This window comes from Camelus ferus, chromosome 3 (genome assembly GCF_009834535.1).
Source record: "Camelus ferus isolate YT-003-E chromosome 3, BCGSAC_Cfer_1.0, whole genome shotgun sequence".
Lineage (NCBI taxonomy): Eukaryota > Metazoa > Chordata > Mammalia > Artiodactyla > Camelidae > Camelus > Camelus ferus.
Window position 1 is genome coordinate 10,164,957 of NC_045698.1, and position 22,747 is coordinate 10,187,703.

Here is a 22,747-nt window from a genome sequence, read left to right on the forward strand (position 1 = left end):
ATGTTCATAATTAAGAAAGTGATCAGGCAATTAACAAAACAGTATTGTTATTTGCTTCTATTTTTCTTTTAGGAAAAAGTGTACCCTTGGGCATGCATGTTACAGATAAAATAGTGTAAGGATATATTACTAAATTTAACTGCTTATTTGAGAATTAGTGGGATTTCTGTTTATTTCCTTCTAACTGGTGATACATTGACCAGATTTTCTGTTCATGTCTACTTTTAAAATACGAAAACCTAGAAATGAACCTTTTTCCTTTGATAAAAGTGGTGGTTCGTACTCTGAAGCTGGCTAGCTCTTTATGTTCAAGATTGTGTTTTCAGATGGTGAAATCATTCACCGTCATCCCGTTCTCATGGTCAGAAGCCAGAGATCAGTTACGACATGTCATTCAGAAAGCGCTCTGTAACCAGCGAGGCAGTCGTGTGGTGGTCAGATGTCATAACCGGCAGGCCCGTGGTCATCCTTCAGGCTCTGCCATCCTCTGTCGGCAGAGTCAGAGCATCTCATCCGACAGGGGCGTCTTTCTGATTATTTCCACATGCGTTTAGGTGACTGATTTATGTGTAACTGGGGAATAAGACCTCCCATGCATTCTTACAGCCTCCCTGACTACTGCAGTTAAAGATGAAGAGGAGGATGCTGAAGTTACTGAAAATCCTAGTGACCATTTATGGTGTGCTCTTACTATGCCGTGCCTGGGGCAGACTCTAAGCCCAAATCCTCTGCTCCACCTCTGGACTGACCAGCCTGCCTCTCTTCCTGTGCTTTCTCACTATTCTCAGCAAGAGCGTTGGCTCCGTCAGCACTTCTGGCCTGTCCAGCTCCAGTGCCAGCGAGGCACCTTGAGGACCAGGCAGTTGGTGCAGCTCTGCCCACTCATGTGTTGAGCATCCCTGCATCGTCAAAGTCAGCAGGTGCCACACGCATTGCTAAGGGACTTTCTACCCTTGAAGTTCCTTAGAAATATGACTTGTCTTTCCACTTCTTGGCGTGTGTGTAATTTTATGAATTCTTCTGACTCATGTTGTTTCCATCCTCCAGTTTGATGTCTCTGAGCGTGGATCAGCAGGCGGTAGGTAGTTTGTTTTTCCTTTGTATTTATGCTCTCAGTCTTTCATTTTCTCTTTAAAGTCTATAAATGGAAGTAAAGTAAATAAGGCACATATGGGCCCTTTTGTTTGACTGTTTAAAAGGTTTATAATGATCATTTTCTTTCTTCATTATTACACAGGTGCCCCACTAGGTGGAGTGATGGACATGGTGAGAGATTTAGGACTTGATTCATTTTTAAGTTAAATGTTAAGTCCATAGACATCTCTAGATACCTGGATAGTAACTGAATTTTAAAAATTCAAGTAAAGTCTGTGTTTCAAGGGAAGGATGTTATTCTAGGAATTCTGCTGAAATAAACGGTGTGTGTAGGCGAATGCTTGAATATTTAGGCATTGCCGGTAGCGGAGTTGGCAGTGTTAAACAGCTTATGGCATATTCAATACAGGAATACTAGATGGCCCTTATAGGGGATGGTTTAGATCTGTATTTACTTTTACAGAAAGATGTCCACTGTAAGTGTACATATATGCACACATGTGTAAGACATTGACATAATGCCAGACAGCCAGAAAACCTGCAAAAATTGTATGAAATAATTCTAAATACTTTTCACCCTGATTTCCCCAATGTTAATATTTTACCACATTTGTTATATCATTCATGTTTTCTTCTTTCTGTTTTTTATATATTTTTTTTATCCTCTAGATAAACTTTTTTTTTTTCCCTGAAACATTTGTAATTAAGGTGTAGACATGATGCCTCTCTTACCACCAGATACCTCAGGGTGTACTTCCTAAAACCAAGGATGTTCCATTACATACCACAGTAAAATGATCGAAATCAGGAAAGTTACGTTGATTGAGCACTGTCATTTAATTTAGAAACCTTATTCAGATTTTGCCAGTCGTCTCGGTAATGTCCTTTATCTGGTGCAGGGTCTGTTCCAGGATCACACATGCATTTAGTTGCTTGTCTCTTTGGTTCTCTTTTAATCTGGAAGAGCTAGCTACTCAGTCTTTCCTTATCTGTCAGGACCTTGACAGTTTTGAGGAATACAAGCTAGTGAATTCTAGCCAAACCGTTGAGTGTTCCTCTGTATGGATTTCTGTGTTAATTCCTCATGATTAGCTTCAGAGGATGCATTTTTGCTAGAAGGGTGGTGGAAGTGATGCGCTCGTCCCTGTGCGTTTCATCAGGAAGCGCACAGCGTTCTGTGTCTGTCCCGTGACTGGTGACATTAACTTTGATCGCTCAGGTGGTTCCTACCAATCTCCTTTGTAAAATTAATAACTTTTTGCTTTGTAATTAGTATCTTGTGAGGATTTTCTTTGAAACTGTGTAAGAATCACATTTCTCATCATGCTTTCCCCTTTTAACTTTATACCCATTGGTGATTTTTGCTTGTCTGGTATTTGCCAAATGGTAATTTTCTAATTCCTTCCCTTGTTCTTACATTAGTTGCAATGCTACTGGAAGAAAGAGCTTTCCCTACTCATTTACCTGTTTGTTTATATCAGAATAGGCTCATAGATTGTCAATTAGTTCTATTGATTATTATCCATTATTATCATTATTTCTGCCCAGATTGTTTCAGGTTGGCCAGTGGGAGCCTGCTCAAGTTTCAGCTTGCCCTGAGCACTTTGTAGCACTTTGTAGGTTTTTCTGAGCACTTCCCTTAACTTGTCTGTTCTGTTTTAGTTGGTGGTGTGTGTTTTACGTGGAATCACTACTTTACTAGATTTTATGTAAGCTTATCTATATATTTGTGATTATATACATTTTAAAAACTCTAAATGAGATTTATTTAAATGTTAGTGATGGTTGCCTTTGGGTTGTGAAATTATTGGTTATCTGTATTTTTTTCTGAAGAAAAAAAAAAAAAAAAGGCCATATCACACGTATGTTACTTTTATCAGGGAAAAAAGTTGTTTTTAAACAGCGAAGATTAGTTGTGACTGGAAGTCACACATCTCTAAGCCTAACTGAAATTATCCTGCCTCGTCTGCCTGTCTTTTGGGGACATTTGTGTTTTTCAGGTTATGTTATGTGTGAAGTGGGGCACTGCCACTGAATGCCATCTAAGTAGTTGAAACAATCATTCTACCTTTAGACGTTTAGAAATCCCAGTAGCCTGTGCTCTGCTCCTTTTTTGTGACTGATGAGGCATCTGTCTGCCTGGATGGTTAAGTGACTTGCCCAGAGTCATGTGGAGGAAATTGAGGGTCAATTTAAAGTTCTGACCCTGAGTCCAGTGTGCTTAGAAAACCCTTAATACTGTTTTCATTTGTTTGTAGCCACCTTCTGGCTACAAGGGACTATGAAGTGTTAAAGAACCTTCCACTTAAATTTGTCTGTGCCGTTCACTGGGTAATATTCCAGAGCTTTACATGCAGAAGTCATCGAAGGCCATTTGGCTGTGGTTGGTGGTTAACAACTTCAGGTGATGCTGGGTTGGTTTCCGGGTAGACGGGTCGTGAATTGCTGATCAGTCTGCTGCTTAGCATTCATCCCGTAATTACGCTGTTAGTCTATAATTGCAAAAACATAGTTGGGTTGATTGATGGAGGGCAGGTAAATTTGTGCCAGTTGTTTAAATTTGTAAACTTTCTCTAGAATGAAGACCTGCCTGCCAGGAGAAGAAAGGTCTACCTGTGCGCCACTAAGTGATGTCTGTCGAAGGTCAGGAAAGCCTCCCTCAACCCCTGCAGACTCGCTCTGATTCCCCTCTCCTGCCCGCTCAGAGCACCTTGTCCTGGATCACTCGCTCCTGTGGCGGCGGGCATGTATGTGGGCACATACGCTTATATGTCAGGGTGCTTCCTGCCTGACCTGTCCTCAGCTCCAGGCACAGCGCCCCTCACACAGCAGGGGTGCAGCAGCAGTGAGAATGCCATTCACCCTGTCCAGTGCTGACCCCTATCCCTTTCTCTTTTTGAAAGGACGTATAAAGACCCGATTCCTAAAGCAGTTACATCATTAGTCACGGCTTTGGTTGGAAGCAGTGGAAACCATTTCGAGCCAATAATAAGCATCTCAGGTGGTAACAGTAGCACGTGTGTATCAAGAACCACGAACCGCTGAGCTGTTTACCCTACTTGCAAGCTAAAAGGTTAGCCTGCCACAGTCTGACAGCTGCTGACAGAAGACACGAGACTCCTGGCTCAGAGACCAAGAACTTTTATTACTCATGGTGCTAACAGTAGTCATGGTATCAGCATTTTGGGGCACTAGTTCTAGAAAACCTGATTTCTATAGGGTGATGCTGAGGCCAGTCAACACCTGTGCACGCTGTGGGGTGTATCGCAGGAGAGGAACCCTGAGTCTTTTATACTGGACTGTAAACCTGACTGTTCTTTGCTTTAAAGAGAGACCGTCTCTTTGCCTTCCAAGTCCTTAAGCAGACCTGCCTCTGCTCTGGGGGGAAGCACTGTCTTCTGAGTCTGTTTGCCTAAATTTATCCTTGTAATGATGATCTGGAGCAAAGAGTGCCTCTGCTTGCGTCATGTGTAGAATCGTGAGAGATCTTGGTCTCCACCTGGGCTCTGCCAGTAATGTGCATTGTGGAAATTTAGGAAACAGAAGGAAAAAAGTTGCTGGAATCCTGTCAAAGTCAAAGTAATCACTGTTAAAGTCTTGAAATACATACTTTTAGTGTTTTATCCCCTTAAGTATAGATATTTGTATATAGCATGTGTTTCATAAACATTGCTAATATAGTACAGTCTAACTTATAACTGGGTTTTTTCTGCTGACACTGTGTTATACCTGTTAGCCTCTCCTAACCACCTGGGTTCTTCTCGACATGGTGGAGCATCTTTGCCCAGTCTTGTGGTCCTTTGGGCCACACTCTCTACCCAGCACTTAATTTCACTAAGTATAGCATCAGAGTTTTAGAGATTCAAGAAGTTTCAGATCTTTTGATCCAACCCTTTCATTTAAGGTGTTAATGTTCTCATTTCACATAACGACATTTCACTGAGAACTTCTGGAAGCAACAGCACAGCCTTAATGTGGAACTGTAATGGTGGGAGTTGGGGAGTTTTCAGAAGTTGCTGGATTAGCCTCGTCGCTTGGGTGATCCTCCTCCTGCTGTTGTGCTGTAAGTATGGGGGCTCTTGCGTTAGGCCCTGACTAGACTGTGTGAGCCTGGGTCTGGCGCTTCGGACCTCTTAACCCTCTTGATCCTGCCCAGTCAAGCCCACAGTTGATTGCTGTGGACTGAACTTTGAGGGCCACCTTTGCTCATACCTGTAACCTCAGAACCCCTCTGGAATCAGGCTGTTCATCACGGAGTAAGTGGCTTGGAGCCCTGGGAAGTGCTTGACCTAACAAGAGTTAGTTTTAAAACTTACTCTTCCAGTCAGAATCAAGTCTTTGTGAATAGTAGCAAGATAGTTCATTTCCAGCATATGCTTCTTCCAGTTTATTAAAAACTATGGAAAAATCTTTTCCTGAAAAGTATTTCCCCAAACCTGCAACTTAAGGTGTTAAATATTCATATTTCTAGATTCCATTAAAGACAGTTGTGAGATATTTATAGAAGTAGAATCTGCCTTGGTTTTTAAAAAAATTCAGTATTCTCAAGATTCTGGATTATTAAGGCAAAATTGCTAAATATTCTTTTGAATGGTGTCTTTCTTTGGAAGGGCACAAAACTGTCTTACCTGCTTTCAAGAAAATATTATTCTTTGTTGAATGATTTAAGCCTATTAGTTCTTGGAAAATTATAACACATGCTGCCTTCAAACAATAAAACAAGTTCCAGCTTCTTTTCCTAAGAAGAGACTGTTGTTATCAGGATATTTCTACTCCTGATGTCATTCTGTGGACTGGACTTTATGGAGCAGACATCCGAGAAGCTTGCTGGGGCTGTGGCATTTTGTATTCTCTTTACATAATTTTATTCTCTTTTTTTGTTCCCTGCCCGCCTTCTTCCCTGTTACCCCAGAGGAGAAGATCTGTGGCCGGGTGCCACGTTCACTACCAGAGCTTTGCTGACCTTGAACAGAGCCTTGTCCAGTCGGTACCTTTGGTCTGACCATTCCCTTTGCTGGATCTTGGTTTCCTAAGTTAGATGAGGTGCTGCGCCCTGGCCCAGATAGGGAGGTGGGGAGAAGAGGCTGGGGTGGAGATGGAATGGGTCAAGCAGACTTGAAGGAGAGAATGTAGCCTACGTTGGGGATGCCCAAGTAAATGCTTGTGGTTTGGAGGCCCCCCTGAAGTAGCATCATTTAGGGGTCAGGGCACAGTCCTCCATTGACTAGAACAAGGGCGTGACAGTAGTGCGCTGGCCATAAGCCAGTAATTCTGACCTAGGCTTCTGCCCTCCCCAGGGTGGGAGAACCAGTCGTGGCCACAGTGTCTTCTGGGAGCCAGACGCCGTGTCCTAGGGGCTCTGCCTGTTGTGCCATTGAGTCAGGGGCCCTGCTCTCACCCCTCCCCTCACTGTGATCCCTTGGAGCCTTCATTCTGATTGTGAAGGACGCCCCTGCCCTTCTCAGGGCCCCGCCCCTCCCCAGCCTTCCCCATCCTTAGGTCTCCGCTCACTTGCTACAAGGCTTCTCTGACCCCTCAGGTTAGGAAACTCCGTTTTAGACACTTCACAGGATCCTGTCCTTCGTCTTTAATTGCACTTGTCACTTGAATACGGATTGTGTTGATTATGTAGTTTATTTCAGTCTCCCCTGTAGGATGGGTATACTTCTTGGGGCAGGGAGTAAACTGAAAGTTTGTGCTTCACGTCTGGACACCCAGGCCACGTTCAGGATTACTGTGAGTGCCCGGTACGTGTCTGCCGACTACATGGCTTACGCTTGGTACTTCCCCCTTGAGCCTGGGTTAGCCTAGAAATTGTTGGGCTGGGTCTGCAAGGAGAGACCTGCCAGCTGTAAGTTGTGGTGGGAGACATGTAATTCCAATAAGAGGAGTGTCTTAACTGAAAGGCACTGGGTTTTCAAAGGGTTCATGGTTCATAATAGAGCCATTCATCCACTATGAGAACCTCCCCTCAGTTTCAGCTTTGGTGTGGTTACTGATGTTAGATAATTACTTTCACTTCCAGCGTATGAACAAATTACCCATTTAGTGAGTTAATTTTTCTTTTCTTTTATTAAATGAGTTTTTGCTTTTTCAAAGTTAGCCAAAATTTCTCTTAACATGTTTAAAAAATTAGTATTCCTTCAAAGCTAATTGTATCCAGAAGGAAAACTTATTTCCGATCTGCTGCTTATTATGTTTTGGAGTAACTTAAGGAGATTTTGCTTCTGTTTATCATACAACAAAAGTATAATAAGAGTTAAAATTGTACCTTAGCCATAGCAGTGCTTTAAAACTGAAACATGCTTTTATATAGGACTTCTGACACTGGATTGGTTGCAGGTAAATGCATTGCATTTTGATTGTGATACTTTGGCCAGGTCACATCCTGTAGTTTTTAAGAATGTTTGGCTGCATTGTTTGTTAATTTTGAGAATTAAGTGTAACTGCTCTGATAACAGAACCGTTTCCTGGAAGGAGGGAGGAGCTCTGAGCTGAGACGACCCATTACGTGAAGGGAGAGGTTCTTTTTATTGCTTCACTTAGTCAAATTTACTTTGAAAATAGTAATGAATTAGTTCTGCTCATTTATTAATTCTGAATAAATTGCTCATTTTTCTGAAAATATTGATTGTCTGCAGATCATAAGACTTGCATTAAATAAAAGCAAAAACCCAGAAGTGATTGAAAATCTGGGCCCAGAAATATAGGTGGACCTAAATGGCAGTCATGCTTGCTTTGCTTTGACAGTTTCAGGAAAAAAAAGATAAAAATGAAAGTCCTGTTATCACTGTGTGAGAGTCCCATATAATGCCAGCCTAACCAACATTTCTAGACTATTCTTAGGCCCTTTTCACAAGTTGAAGTAATTTTAACTATCAGTGTCTTCTGCTGTGAATACCAGTATATTCATTTCAGTCATTTATGATTTTATTTATGACTTTATTCATAATTCTAAAGAACTACCCAGTCAACCCATAGAGTCATGAGAAATAAGAAGTTGTTGTTTTGAGCCACTAAGTTTTGGGTGGATTGCTATACAGTAGATCCTTGATATTCCAGGTATAGTCATCACTTAAAAAAAGAAATGGAGTAACCAGGTTTCTGTATTCTACTCACCTATGCATGGCACTGAATAATTTACTTGCTTCCCAAATTCTACTCTTTTCTGAAAGAATAACAGTTTACTGCATTAAGAATCTTCCAGAGAATGTGCCACCTGCTTTGTGGGCAATTTGAAAAGAGAGCTTCCAGATGACTGTGCATCTCTAGAGTGTGTGTTGGAGTAAGTCTGTAGCATCCCAAGGTGATTACTTAGAGGATTCACTTTGACATCTTTGTTAAAAGTAAAGAAAAAGAAAAAGAAAAATAAACAGCTTTATTCCTTATTTCCAGACGCATTCCCCCCTCAAGGACTGCAAAAGCCTTACAGACACCGTCTTAGTCCTGGTGGTTTTCTTCAGAATCTGATTAGGGAGGTGATACTTGGCAGAACATGTTTTCTGGTCGGCTCTTTCTGGCTTTGTACTTAATAATGGAATAATATTATGAAGACAAAGATCTTATCTTCAAATTACCTCTTTATAGTCTTAGTAAAAAAAAAAAAGGTAATAAATTCTGAGAAGCAGTCTCCCTTACCATTCTGTTAACCACCCAGCATGCCTCTCAGTGTCCTCAAGAATGTGCATGAGTCTTGGGGGACACTGTGAGCCACCCTCTCAAGGAGAGTCTGCATGTCCCTGTCCCCTGTGTAGGACGGACTCCGGGCAAGTGGGGCAGGTGCGGGCTGCTGGCTGTTGAGAAGTGCAAGGAGCGGACAGAATTCAGGGAGGAAAGCAAGCTCTAGCTGATTGTACCGTAAAACAGATAGTTCCCCCGCCCCCTTTATTATTTGATTATTGTTCCGTCGCACCTCAGAAGACATATGATACTTTTAAGTAAAAGCAACACTTGGAGGAAGAGCTGCAGCTTACTCTCTGGAGTCTTCAAGGGTGTCTTGAATGCTTCTGGACCTTGATGAAAGGGCGAAAAACTGTCAGTGGATGCTTTAAGTTTTTCTAAACCTTGATAAATGTACTAGAACCGGCTGGTAGCTATAGACTTTTAAAAATGGCTTGTGCTTGTTATTTCTTGGGAAACTCTTGTTTGGAATCATATGTCTTGTTTGAAGCCAAAAAAGTGTTATCGGTGACGGTGCTCCTGTGAGATCTTGCCTTGACCTTGCACAACGAAAGATTGATTTTGAAAACCTGTCTGTCTGTTCACCGCATAGGCAGTTTGGGAGCCGAGTGCAGGGAGGGAGGGGGACAGGGTCTTGGGGGTGCATGAGAGGAAGGGGTGCCGCTTCCTACCCGGTCGGTGGACACAGAGGAGTGTGACTTCCCTCCTTCCTCTGCCAGGTCATCCTTGTCCTTAGGATGGCTGGCAGCTTAGCCGGAAGCAAGGTCCTGGCCCCTCTGGGCTGCTGGAGGTGGACAGTCATTGTATGGTCAGCATGGGCTCATGTCATATAGGAAAGTGCCCTCAAGTACAGGGAAAACTATCTTAATAAATAGAGATCTGGAGAAACACACGGTAGAGTGTCATTTCAGACAAAAGATTTGGGGAAGAGGCTGTCTGAAACAAGACCATTATGGTGAGCAGGTCACCCATCAAAATGTCATTCTGATTTGCAGACAGAGGTAGAGTAAGGGCCACGGTGTAGTGTGGAGAGTTACCCCGACAGTGGATGCTTGAGGGGTGGCTCTGACCGGGGGCGACTTACTCACCTCTCTGTACAGTGGGGGCAGGGATGGTCCTCACTCAGAGGTCCGTTGTGGTGACTGAGTCACTTAGTACTGTGAAGTGCCTAGAACAGGCCCTGACACCCCACAGGCGTTGCACGCGTTTCCTTAATAACAGTTGTCAGGAGTTCCGTTAGGCTTGCTAGAATCCTGCCATCATCCCCCCTTAAACGCCTGCACACCCAGCCTTCCCTGCTGTGACCTCCCACGGCTGCGACAGAGACACATGGCAGCATTTGTGGTGTAAAGGGAAGTGCCCAGGGATTAAGGAGGGTACAGGATTTTGTTGTCCCAAATGACCAACTATTGCCAAAAAAATCCAAAGAACATTGTTGTGTGAGCCACAGCTGCAGGAAGTGTCTGCTGGGGCTGAGCTCTGAGTAGGTGGGGTTGACTGAGCGCGTCCATCACATGCCTCCTTAGCTGTTCTTCTGTGGGTTGGAAATTCTTTGGAAAGTAGAACTTGTTATCCAGAGAAACAGGAATTAAAAATTCATCAGCACAATGAAGTGGCTACTGTTTCATTCAGGAGTACTCAGCAGTGCGCAGTGATAGTTCCTCAGCATTTGAAGTTAGCTGACAATTGAATATCCTGTTCATTACATTCAGTTCAAAATGAAGATCTGTTCTTGTTTCCGAAGTTCGTTGGCCAAGGATAGGAGGATAAAAGCTTCCGGCAAAAATAGGAATCTTTCAGTTGTAGTTGTTTAAATTTAATTCACAAAGAACTGCATACCACACTCCACGATAACTCATTAATTTTTATTGTCTGGCCACATAGGTGTTAAAAACACAATGTATAAGAATTACTAGCGTTTTAGAATATACTGACTTTTTGTTTTACACTGTACTCTTTGGAAAAAGAAGCTTCTTTTAAAAAATTAAACACATTGCTCAGTTCATCCAGATTTTTGTTACAGTCTTGAGAACTTTGCATTCTCTTCAGTGAACTTGTAGCCAGGCCTTCCAGATGTTTCATGTCTCCAGAAGTTTAACTCAGCTCTTTTTCTAACCATGAGGCTGTCCGAGGTCTCAGCAGCCCCTGTGCCTAATGGCCTCCTGACCTCCAGGATGTCTCTGGCCACCACTTCTGTTCTTGACTGCACAGGACCTTCAGTGGCTGCTTGCTCCTGAAAGCTGTCATTCTGTTTTGATGACATCTTCATGTAACTTTTGCACAACTTAGGTACTTGTTCATTGTTTGGGTGAGACGGAGCCTGCAGTTTGGCGTGTAGCATTTTGAAACCACTTTATTATTGTTATTCCTAAGTCCTGCCAAAAATGAAGAAAGTAAAACTCGCTAAAATGTAAGTATCTGTCTGCTGTTTTGGTTTATATTTCCGTTTAGGCGTTCTCTTTAGGCGTTCCCTTTCTATTTAGGTTTGTATGCATTTAACTATATAGAAGCATATATAATCATATTTTGTGTATTTTTTAAAGGGGCCATTTCATAATACAATTTTATTACTGGTTTTTTCTCCACCAAGGAACAAGCTGTGGAAAGACATCAAACTAAACATAAAAGTAAAACTATAAAACTTCTAGAAGACATAAGGGAACATCTTTGTGATTTTTGGATTAAGCAAGATTCCTTAAATGAGACAAAAACATGAACAGCAAAAGAAAAAGTTGATAAATTGAATGTCAAATTAAAAAAAAAAACTTTGCTTTTTAACATAATGCCATTAAGAAAATGAAAATACAAGCCACAGATCAGGAGAAAAATACTTGTAAGTCAAATATCCCGTAAAGGATTTGATTATATGAAGAACGTTTACAACTCAATAATAAGAAAATAAACAACTAAGTTAAAAGATGAGCAGAAGATTTGAATAGACACTTCAGCAAATAGGTTATATTAACAGCAAATAAACACATGGGAAATGGGCAGTATCCTTAGTCACTAGGAAAGTGCGAATTTAAACCACAGCGAAATAGTGCTACCCCCCCTTCTACAATGGCTGTAATGAAAAGATCGACACTGCCAAGTGGTGGTGAGGATGTGGAGAAACTAGAACCCTCATAAACTGCTGGTGGGAATATAAAATTATACAGTTGCTTTGGGAAAGAGTTTGCAGTTTTGTAAAAAGTTAAACACACGCTTACTTTGTGAACCAGCAATTCCACTTCCAGGTGTCTGTCTCAAGAGAAATAAAAACATGTTCATGCAAAGACGTTTACACAAATGCTCATGAGCTTTATTCCCAATAGACTGACTGAAACAGCCTGAACGCCTATCCCCTGGTGAATGGAGAAACACGAAGCGGTATTTATCATGTCCGTGCCGGGCAATGCAGCAGTAAGGAGCAGACTTCAGACACATGCTGCAAAGAGGATGACCCTCAAAGAGCAGCATGCTGAGAGCAAGAGCCAGACCCTACACAGTCCGTAGTGTATGATTTCATTTAAATGAAACTTCTAGAAAAGGTGTAGAACTATAAATATTGAAAGCGGATCAGCAGTTGCCTTGGCCTAGGGGTAGGAGAGAGGATTACCTGCGGAGAGGCCCAAGGGAAGTTTTGGAGTGATGCAAACATTCTAAAATGGATGGTTATGGTGGCTGCACACTGTACATTTACTGAAACTCATTGAGCAGTCCACTTAAAATGGGTAAATATTTTTAAAAATGGTGCAATCAAAATTTATCTGACAGATTGCAATTCACAAAACCCTTTGCCAGTTGCCGTTTCATGCAGTTCTAGGAGGTAGATGATACACTCATTTTCTAGAAGAGGAGACTGAGGACCAATGATAGTGAATTATTTTCAGATCTCAGAGCCAGTAACCTGGCACACCAGGTGGCCACATTCAGGTGTTCTGTCCAGAGGACCCTGTCTGCTAAAATGAGTGAGTTTTATGATATATACATTTCACTTCACTAAAATACATCGTGACGTGTTTTAAAGAATATATCATGAACACCTTTCTATGTCAGGGACTGTTGTGCCAGCACTTCTTTAAAATTGATGTTGGGACATTTCAGACAAGCATAAAAATAAAGTTGGTCATGGCCATCCATGTACTCATCATGGGGCTCCAGCAATCATTTCATGGTCTGTCTTGTTTCATCTCTGTTCACTACCACCTGGATCACTTTGATGCAGGTCCCCGTCATTAATTCTGTCATTTCTTCTGTGAATACTTCAGTGTATTATCATCATTTGTAAATGATCGCTCACTATTCCATGTCTTGTACTGTAATGTGTTAAACCGGTTGTGGATCGTGGGTCATTTACATATTGCTTTGGTAGGTGGTGGTACAACAGTCTTCGCGCCTGTTCTCCAGCACAGCTGTCTTGTAATTGAACTTCATGGCTTTAGAAGAACTCTGTGTTGCTTGAGGGATTGTATGGAAGAGCCAGCTTTTCCCTCAATACTTTAAAGGGAATTTTTAAAAGGCTGGACAAAGTTCACAGTAAAGTAGCCCTTAGGTAGTCCAGGAATGTGTGCATGATGAAATAGTCCAACTATTTCACTTTCTTTTGTTTGTAGTTTTTTCCTTGGAAACAAAGACATTATGATACTCATGCTCTTCCCCCTCCCCCACCCTGTGCTCCCTCCCTTTTTTGCTTGTGTTTGTGATTAAATGTCTTATGAGCAAAGTTGTGAGTTTTATAGTGAAGATCCTTAAGAAAATACCTTGTCATACTTCCAGGCAGTACTTTAAGGTTGCTCATCTTTTAAGTTGTCAGGAAATGTTATGAGCCTCAGGTTTAGGGAGAGAGGAGCCCAGGAGAGGAGGAGCATTGTTGTGCTCCCAGCAGATGGTCCTGCCGGTGCTGGCTTATCTCTCCAGCCCAGGATGGAGCACCCCGTGTCGATGGGGGAGCCTGGCCAGGTGAGTGAGCAGATGATCCCAGGCTGTTGGGCTCATGGGGTGTGGGCATCCAAGTAGGGGCTGGCAAACCCTTTCCTTGAATTTTGAAGGAAGGATCAGAAGTTAAATGACGGGCTGATTCTGTATAGAAGGTCGGAAGCATGAGATGTCATCATCATCGTTGAAAGAAACCAGGCATCACTTCTGAGTACAATATTTTGTCTCACTTCCTCATTTACAGACGGAGGAACGGAATCTAGGGAGGTTGGGCTTCCTGAGGCCACATACGTAATCGTAGAATTGCCCCTGACCTGAACGGGGGTGGCCTGGTTTCCCACAGTGCCCCGCCCCTGGCTGCGGCCTCCTTGTTGACCACGTGCATTGCACCTCGGATGCTGTCTGGACGTCCTGTGACTTAGGCTCGCGTTGGTCGGAGCCACGAGAGGCCTCACTTTCCCAGGCTTGTGGAGATAGTTGAGAGGAGGTCATGTTGTAGTATTTGTTTCTTTTCATTCTCCTTTCAAGTACTTTTTGAAACAATGTTTTCTTGTTTCATAATTGTTTGGGAGGAAAACCACGGAAAGGAAAGAGTCAAAATTTTATTTCAACGTGAACCATAGACATTACCACCCTCCCCTTTTCATCAGTTATTATTGATATGATTTTAAAGTGTCAGCTTACTCTGTTTAGCCTTATTTATTGTTCAGTAGTTCTAAATTAAAGTTAAAATTTGAAGTCAGCAGAAATGAGATGGACATCAAAGAATGATGGACCCACAAAAGCGACGCGCGTGCAGGAGGCTCCCCGCTCTCACTCAGTCCTTCCGCGAACCCCTTTCTGTCCTTAGCCGTTTTCCTGCTTCTCATGATGTCCTTTTCCTTTCCCTTCTTGCCACCCTTCCCGCGCCTGCCCTTGTCAGTTCATCATAAGCCTGCAGGCCAAATCTTGGATCTGTTCCCTTGACACTTTGAGGAAATGCTCAAGTGTCCTGGCGGCCACTGGAAGCCAATAAGGGAACAGGTGGAGCTTTTGAGGATTCCCCATACAGTGACCTTTGAACAACACGGGTTTGAACTTTGTGGGTCCACTTATGCACAGATTCTTTTCAATAAATATAGCACCTGCATTTTCACTTTACAGATCTTCAGATTGAGTATGGGGGGTTGTTTGTGTTGGATTAGAGATCACAATATGTGGAATCAAAAGAACTAGGGTTTGAGTCCTGATTCTGCCCAGACTGTCTGAGATTCCTGCTTTTGGGTGAGTCCTTAGTCAGTTCCTTTGTTTTCACAGCAGAGATGGCAGTACGTGGATTTCTGACGGCACAGGGGTCGGTGCCCCTAACCGCTGCATTGTAGAAGGGTCAACTGCAATGCAAAAAATGAAAAGTCACATTAATGTTATTTTCTGACCTTTGACTTTATCTCCGAACTTTCCGATGAGAACTTACAGGTTACAGTTAGACCAATAATTCATGCTTGTAACAACTACCAAAATAATTTCCTCAAAAGGGAAAGAATCAAAGAGATGGATGTTTACTGGCTTAAAAAGCACCATCACCTCAAAGATTTGCTGCAGAAAGTTCAGATATTACTGCAAAATGTTTAATGTGAATAGTTAATAATGTAAACCTGTTTATAAACATACCTGGTATAAAGCCCATATTCTGAAATGGTTTACTAACTTTAAATGTACTAGCAACATAAACAGTCATTATGATTGTAAACTTACCCCTACTGTGAATTAACCTATAACATACTCGCACAATAATTTAAAATTTGAAACAGTGGAATATTTTGTCATGTGACTGAAAGGTTAACCTACCAGAACAAGCATTTACCAGCTGAAGTATATATAGGACTTCCCTTTGCAAACTCTGGTAAGTTCCTTTTTGTTTGTAAATTTAAAATCTCTTTAGAAATGAAAAGTCTTGTAGTCACATATGTCCTTTCTGGACTAGATAGATCTGAATACAAAAATTATTGTAAGTTTCTTAAATAATATGTGTTTAAGAAATAGAATATGGAATTTTTTTTTAGTATTTTGATCAAATCAGTACTATGAGGGAAAAAAAACCCTAGATGGAATTAAAAGTATAAAAAGAAATATAACAAATGAAAGTGAAGTAATGGCTAAAATGTATTAGTTATTGTAGAGTGCAGAGAAGGGAAAGAGAAATAGGTATGGACCAGTTCCATCCTTTCAAGGACCAACAGGCAGGTTTCTGAGGGCCTGGAAGATTCCTGTTCATCCAGGTTGGCCCAGGGCCCCTGTTGATTGGTGTGTGGGCTTGTGGTCCCTCAGAAAAGTCACACCCCACCCAGCAGAGTGGACCAGCTTCTGAACCTTCAGAGCACCCCAGACAGCTTGGAGCTTCCCAGTTATCTGACTTGACTAAATTCTAAGAGATAATTTTATCCTTAGACATCTTTTCGCTTAAATAAAGGTCTCAGTCAATACATGGTTTGTTGAATGCTAGGTCTAGGGTGTCCGTGTGTGCAGAGAAGACTGGGACATGATTCCTGGAAGTAAAACAGAATTATCTTGAAACACACAGAGACACTGTTGATACCTTTTCCTCTACTGTCAGAGTTTAAATAATGCAGCATTATTTCTGTAAGAAGCAGCTTGATTTTATCAGTAAAGTCCTTAATCCATGACCAGGAAAAATGAGGGGAAAATAACCCCCTTTCCTTCTAATTGGCTACAACCTTTGGTCCTTCAGATGTATTCTCTCTGACATAATCCAGCATTCGAATGAGGAATGCACAGAAACCACTTACAGAAGAGGAACACTGATTTTTTTGAATAGAAGATTTAAGTTTTAAAATAGAATATTAGAATTTTAAATAGCTGAAAAAAATAAAAGCAGTTTTGAATTGCTTGTTTTAAATGATGATTTGCTTGCTACGTGTACTCTTATTTTTGTGTACTTGTAATCCCACTTTATGTGTAAATATAAGAGGTGACATTTGTTCTTAAAATTATTAAAAAAAAATTCACCTTGTCCCTGGGTTTGGCGTCCTCCTACCTTCATCTCGAAAGGAGCAACTGCTTTTTGTGAGAGCTTGTGTCAGAGCTGTGAGCGTCTCTAAGGACAAGTCCTTTCAGCACTGACTCAGAAGGCACCGGCTTGGTAGCACACCTGCTTGTGCGCATGCTCAGACATGCGCGTGCGCGCACTGCTGTCATTGAATCATCTCTCAGGCATGCAAGCTGTTTTACAAAGCCTGTTCCAAGTTTGAATGCCAGCCAGGGCCAATTACAAATGCAGAAGTGCCCAAGGAAGGGCTGGAACAGGTAGGTAAGAATTGTTGATATTATTGAGGAGAATAGAAAGAGCTAACTTTTAATTCGTGAGAGACTGGGAGAACAAAGCAAATGGTCCCATTCCGACCAGGGTACACAAAGTCTGCTGAGTGTAGGAAGAGATTTGGTGCCCTGTTGCTTTATTTTTTAATTTACACATTGTATTTGAATTTGACTTGGGTCAGAAATTTTGAGAGAGTGATTCCCATGTTTTTTATTTGTGCAGGACTCATACTTGTTCACTTATTTTCTGGCAGTCAGAGAAACCAAATAGGACAGGCTGTGTTTTTTCCATGCTTAGGTGATGAAAGCAGTGTACAGTTAGTAAGTGACAAAGTTGAGACTAGAAGTCTGTTCTACTGCTGTGAAATCTATTTCCTCTAGGAAAGGTTTGAGTACCTCGAGGGACACTGGAAGTATGTTCGAGGGATTCGGAACAGGTGTGAGGACCTTCCTCCTCCCAGTGGTTTGTTTTCTGCAAATAACCTTACAACACTGATACAGATGAAAGTGAAACAAGTCTGCTTTGTACTTACAAATATCAGTAATTTAAACTGGGGCAGAAGGATGCCTGTGAGTGCAGTGAAGGGGGAGGAAAATACATCGTTTTCCTCCCTCTCATCCTCCTCCCCATTGCCCCCCCTTCTCCTCTCCTTGAAAATAAATATTAACCTGTAATTAACTAGCTGCCAGCAGAAGAGAGCGTGCAGTGCCGCGAGCTTGGGCACTTGGCTCTCACCAGTTGAGTAGTGCTCTTAAGCCATGTTTGTTTTCAAACCTGTTTATGCCAGGTGTACTTTTATTATTGGCATATAATTTAATTAAAGGTTATCTAAGTGTTTAAGACAGGAGTGGGAAAAGAAAACATTTCTGTAAAAGCTAAATTGAACGATTTGGGAAGACTTGATAAAGGGAGTGCATTTAAAATAAACTGTCATATCAAGTGTGGGAGAGACATTGTAAAAAGGGAAATTTTTGTAAATATCTGTAAGCCTTCTGCCCTTAGATTTTTTTCCAGAGTGCTTCTATTTCCCAGCTCCTTTTAAAGATGGATACCAGAATTGGCATATTAGGGTTTATGCAAGTAAGATGAAGACGTTCCATCCAGGGATTCATACTGAAAGAAAAAGCCTCAGCCCAGGTCCAGAGATGACAAAAAGGGGCCAGGCCCTTAAAGTGAACTTGGCATTGTGTCATATTGAGCAGGAAGAGGAAGGAGACAGAATCTTTAGTGGATGTCTTTAAAAAACGGCTTTCTGCTTTAACTGACTTGGTTAAAAATTAACTGACCCAAAGGACTAGTGATCACATTGAGAAAGAGGGCTTCCTCACAGTCAGGCCCCAGACTCTCACGGTGTGGGTTGTAATCTACAATGTGCTCCTACGAAAGTGGTCAGTTTGCCTTTTCCGTTCAGTCTTACATGTATAGAAAACCAGAGAATACCTGGGTGGACTGGCCATGACGAAGGCTGACAGCGACTTGCTGGCGTTGGGTGTCCTCTTGCTAGCTGGTCAGACCAGTAGGCCGTGGTGTTCGTGATCAGATGAAACTCCAGTCCTTTCAGGAAGGCGATGCCGTGGGTCACCTAGGCAGGGCCACCGGCGGATGCCTCTTCTCGTGCCTCACTTCACGAGGAGGCTGATTGTCCGAACCTAACACGTGTTAGGCCACGCTAAAACTGCTGAGCAGATCAGCAGGCATTTTCTTACCTTCTATTTTCTGAAAGCCCGTAGGGTGATCTCAGGGTGATTTGAAAATACAGGTTAACCTGACCAACACACAGTTTTTGGAAAGGTTATGAATAATCTGTTATTTAAGATCTGCATCTACCATAGCTCACTGGAAAGCTTGGCAGAGGAATGAAAACCTACTATAATACAAGTCAGAAATCAGTCCTATTGTCACTTTATTTCACCTAATTATTTTTTAATGGAGGATTAAACTGAGTCTTGTATTTCAATTTGATGATATAGGACCTCCTTGGTTTGTCTGTGACATCAGTCGATGTACGTGTATAGACAAGGATATATTCTGTTTGTTTCTGGCCAAGGTGAAGGATACCCGTTAGGTAATGAAACCCGTGCTATGTTAGATCATTTCACCTCACTCATTGATTTCAAATCAGCAGTATGGTGGAGTTTTTTTTTTTCTTTTACATAAAAAAATTAATGTTTTTATATATATAGTGATTTACACAACTTAGATGAAGAAAGTAAAATAATGAGAAATTTATTTTTGATGAAAATTGATCTTTTATATATTTGGTTTGTACCATATGTCATTTTTAAAAGAAGCTAGAATGCTTAGTTCAATAGTAAAAACAGAGGAATGAATTTACGTAAGTAGAACAGCCTAGACTTTCTCACTTCTACATTAAAAAAGGCGATTTGGAGTTTGTCTTCCTACTGGCTTTTATTTGGGATCCCAAATCTTGTTTTTAGCTATTTTAAGTTAAATAAATACTGTAACATACTTACCTGAAAAGCATGCATCATTTTATGTGATGCAATTAAGAGAGTGCTGAGTTGTAACATTTCTTAGTGTCACGTTTCCTTTAGGAACTTCTGCGACGGGTTTGTGGTTAGTGTCTGCTGCTTGTGCACTGTGAGTGCGTACTGGTGGTAATGACGACTTTGATTGTGATCTGGAAGGGTGTCACACTCTATTAATATGCTAGTGGATGTGCTGGTGTTAAAAATGTGCTAGTTTACTTTCTTCTTCCCATTGGCTTACTTTATTCAGACCTGGGTTCTTTTCATGTGACTCAGAGAACTTTACTCACCTTCTCTGAACCTTGGTGTTTCGTCCATAAAATGAAGGCTCTACAAAATGACCCCTCAAGTCTGCAGCTCTGATCCAGCGATCTCAGAAAGTGCGTGCTCTCATTTGTATGCACGGATCTTTGTGATTTCACCAGTGACATGAGTAACATTCTGCTCCTCTAAAGTGTGTAGAAATTGAGAATCCAAATCACTAGCCTTGTTCTTTCTAAATAGACAACTGGCTTTTGAGACTAGAAGCTAGTGTTAAGAACTGGTCTTTGATTTATATTGATTTGATGATCGTTTTACTTACTTACACCTTAACGTTTAAGAGCTTGTGTTCTGGAGTCAGCTTTGAACCCATCCCCTCACTACGTATCTGTTCGGTCCTGGGCTTCTGACTTACCGCCTGTGTGCATTAGGAGTGGTAATGGTGTCTCCTTCCTCGTATTGTCCTGAGGGCTCAGTGAGAGAGTTCGTGCAGAGCTTGGCGCAGAGCAGGAGCTTGGCTGGCTGTTCAGACTGGGATCAGGACTTTCCTCCTTCTCTGTCTCATTCAGCAAGCCTGTAGAAACGCCTTTCCTTCTGTACGCTTGTCAGGGTTCTCTGAACCCGCCCCATGATCTGATTTGACTGTGGAAACTCTTCAGACACTGTTTCCTTTTCTAGAACTGAGGCATGCGCCTGGTGCCCCTGCATTTGCATTTGTGCCGGCCGTAGGGTCACACTTGCCCAGTCATTGTTGTTAGTCTTGCCTGCCCATTTATTTATGTGATCATTTGAGAAGGGATGTTTCAAACAACAAGATGATTTTTATCTTCTTTCTTGTATTCACTTCACCTTTTGTGGATGCTGGGGTTTGTGGCGCAGACCCCAGCTCTTCAGAGAGAACTGAATGGTCGTTGGGATATTATGGTCCCTTTGAAATAACCTCTGATCCTGAATTCTCTTCACGTTACCAACACTGAGGTGTCTTGATGACGAAGGGGCTTGTTCCCAGTGGGGGCCGCGGGGTAAACTTCTGTGCAGTGGGTGTCAGCCATACTTAAGGATTTTAAAGACCCTGTGTATCATATGACATATGGTTCATTGTCTATAATTCCCTTTGGCCTTGGCTAGTATGGGAGCAGTGGCATGAAATGGCATGTTTACCTTTTAACGTGATTCTGTGATTTGGGGGAAACTACCTGATCGTGTCCTGAACCAGATCAGCACATTTGTTTTCCCTCTTTTCTTGTCACTGGCCCTTTATCTTGCTTAGTCAAGTCCCTGTAGTAACCTTGTGGCGTAGATGGCAGCCCAAGGCCCTGAGCTGGGCAGGGGGAGCTGGCGTTGGAATCCAGCAGCCTGGCCCTAGAGCCGGGCTCTGACCTGCTCGGCCCCCACCTCAGGACCCTCTGACGCCACCAGAAACCCCCTGTGGGATGAAGAGGTCTTGGGGATCCCTGACTTTCCGGAGTGGGCACGGTGGCCTGGCTGTGCGGGCTGAGGGACAGATGTGAGCGTGAGATGCTGGGGGTGCGCCTTGGGCTCTCCGGGGACGCGCGTTTTAAAATGTGTATCTTACACACTCCATTTTCCTTCCATTTTCGACTGGATGTTTGTTATTAAGATTAGCTAGAGCCAGGATTTAAAAACAAACCAGAACCCCAAATGCTGGCTGCCGTACAGTATGTGATCACTGTACGCCAGCCTCTCAGTGCAGTCTGTCAGCTGTACTGACTCCTTCCTGTCATGGTCGCCGGGGGAGCTCACAAAGGAACTGAGTCTCTGCATCTGAATCTCTTTCTGGGTTCCTTTTTTACCATTGGCCACAGCACTTCTGGTCACCTCTCCCTCTCCCCCTCTCCGCAGGAGGGGTGAGAGCAGGCGTGTAAGCATCCACCTGTCACACCATCGCCTTCGTCGCCAGCGTCTCTTCCTCCCCTTCCCCTGCCGCAGGTACCCAGTCCTCCCAGGTAGGATTAGGATTCCAGCTCTTTCTCCATCCAGCCCACCTCCTGTGCAGTTTGCTCCGTCACAGACACGCTTAGTAGTTGAAATCAGATTTCTGTTTTACAGGAAAATTGTCTTCTTTCAAAGATGACAAGGTCACACTTGACCTAGTTTAATGAGAAGACGGTAAAGGTAAACCACAAGTAGTGTTTCCAACACGGGTCATGTTGCAGAAGTGTGGGCGCCCGTGGCAGCCCTGGCAGCAGTTGGGGTGTGGGGCCCTTTCCACAGGACACACGGGCACGATGGTGTTTGGTTTCTCATTGAGATCTGTAAATACCTTGTTTTTAATATTACTAACGCTAATAACGTCAGTCTAAGGTTTGGGAAAATGTTAAATGAAATGACATTTTACAAGTTTGAAATCAGCCATTTAAAAGCGTTCAATATCTTTTAGAAACAAGATTGCTTTTTTTAATTGAAGGAATAAAGGTGTTTTTAATCAACTGATTTTTAACATAACTATAATTTATGTCTCTTCGGGAGGGGGAAGATTCTTGTGTACCTTCTCCAAACAGGTTGGATTTTAAAATGACTTTTGAAAAATTACTGAAGACTCATCCACGGGAATGTGTTTTCACTTCATCACACTTGGTCACCACCTTCAGTAAGAGATTAAGTGGAACATAAGCATAACATTTTAATAAAGGGCACTTGGCATTTTCCTCCTTAGTAGGTTAGATAAGTAAAGATGTAAATATGTTTTTTTAAAAAAGCAGAAGAATGGACAAAGGAGTACAGGACACTCAGGGTGCCAGGGCTCCCAGGCTCCTGTTGTGGTCTCCAGCAAGCTCGTGCCCTCTCTGTACCTCATACGGTAACTGACCCACCCTGGAAGGTTGTTGGATGATTCAGTGAAGTTGTCTGAGTGAAAAGGATGATGCCTGGGACAGAGGAGGTGTCTCATGATTGTTAAAGTAATTTTCATTGTTTGATTATGAAACCATAATGATGCACGTGGAAGGCTAGTATTAAGCCTCAAAAG

General features: G+C 42.3%; 1 protein-coding gene and 1 long non-coding RNA gene across 6 annotated transcripts in view; one reads left to right on the forward strand and one right to left on the reverse strand.

Moving 5' to 3' along the window:
* The window catches only part of TRIO (trio Rho guanine nucleotide exchange factor), a 330,643-nt gene that overhangs the window by 42,662 nt on the left and 265,234 nt on the right, over positions 1 to 22,747 (forward strand). The gene's annotated exons all lie outside the window — the stretch shown is intronic.
* On the reverse strand, positions 680 to 21,659 carry LOC116660506. Its single transcript, XR_004316059.1, has 3 exons — positions 21,583 to 21,659; positions 2,326 to 2,332; positions 680 to 690 (listed from the first exon to the last, which is right to left on the reverse strand). It is a non-coding gene; the product is annotated as an uncharacterized LOC116660506 (long non-coding RNA).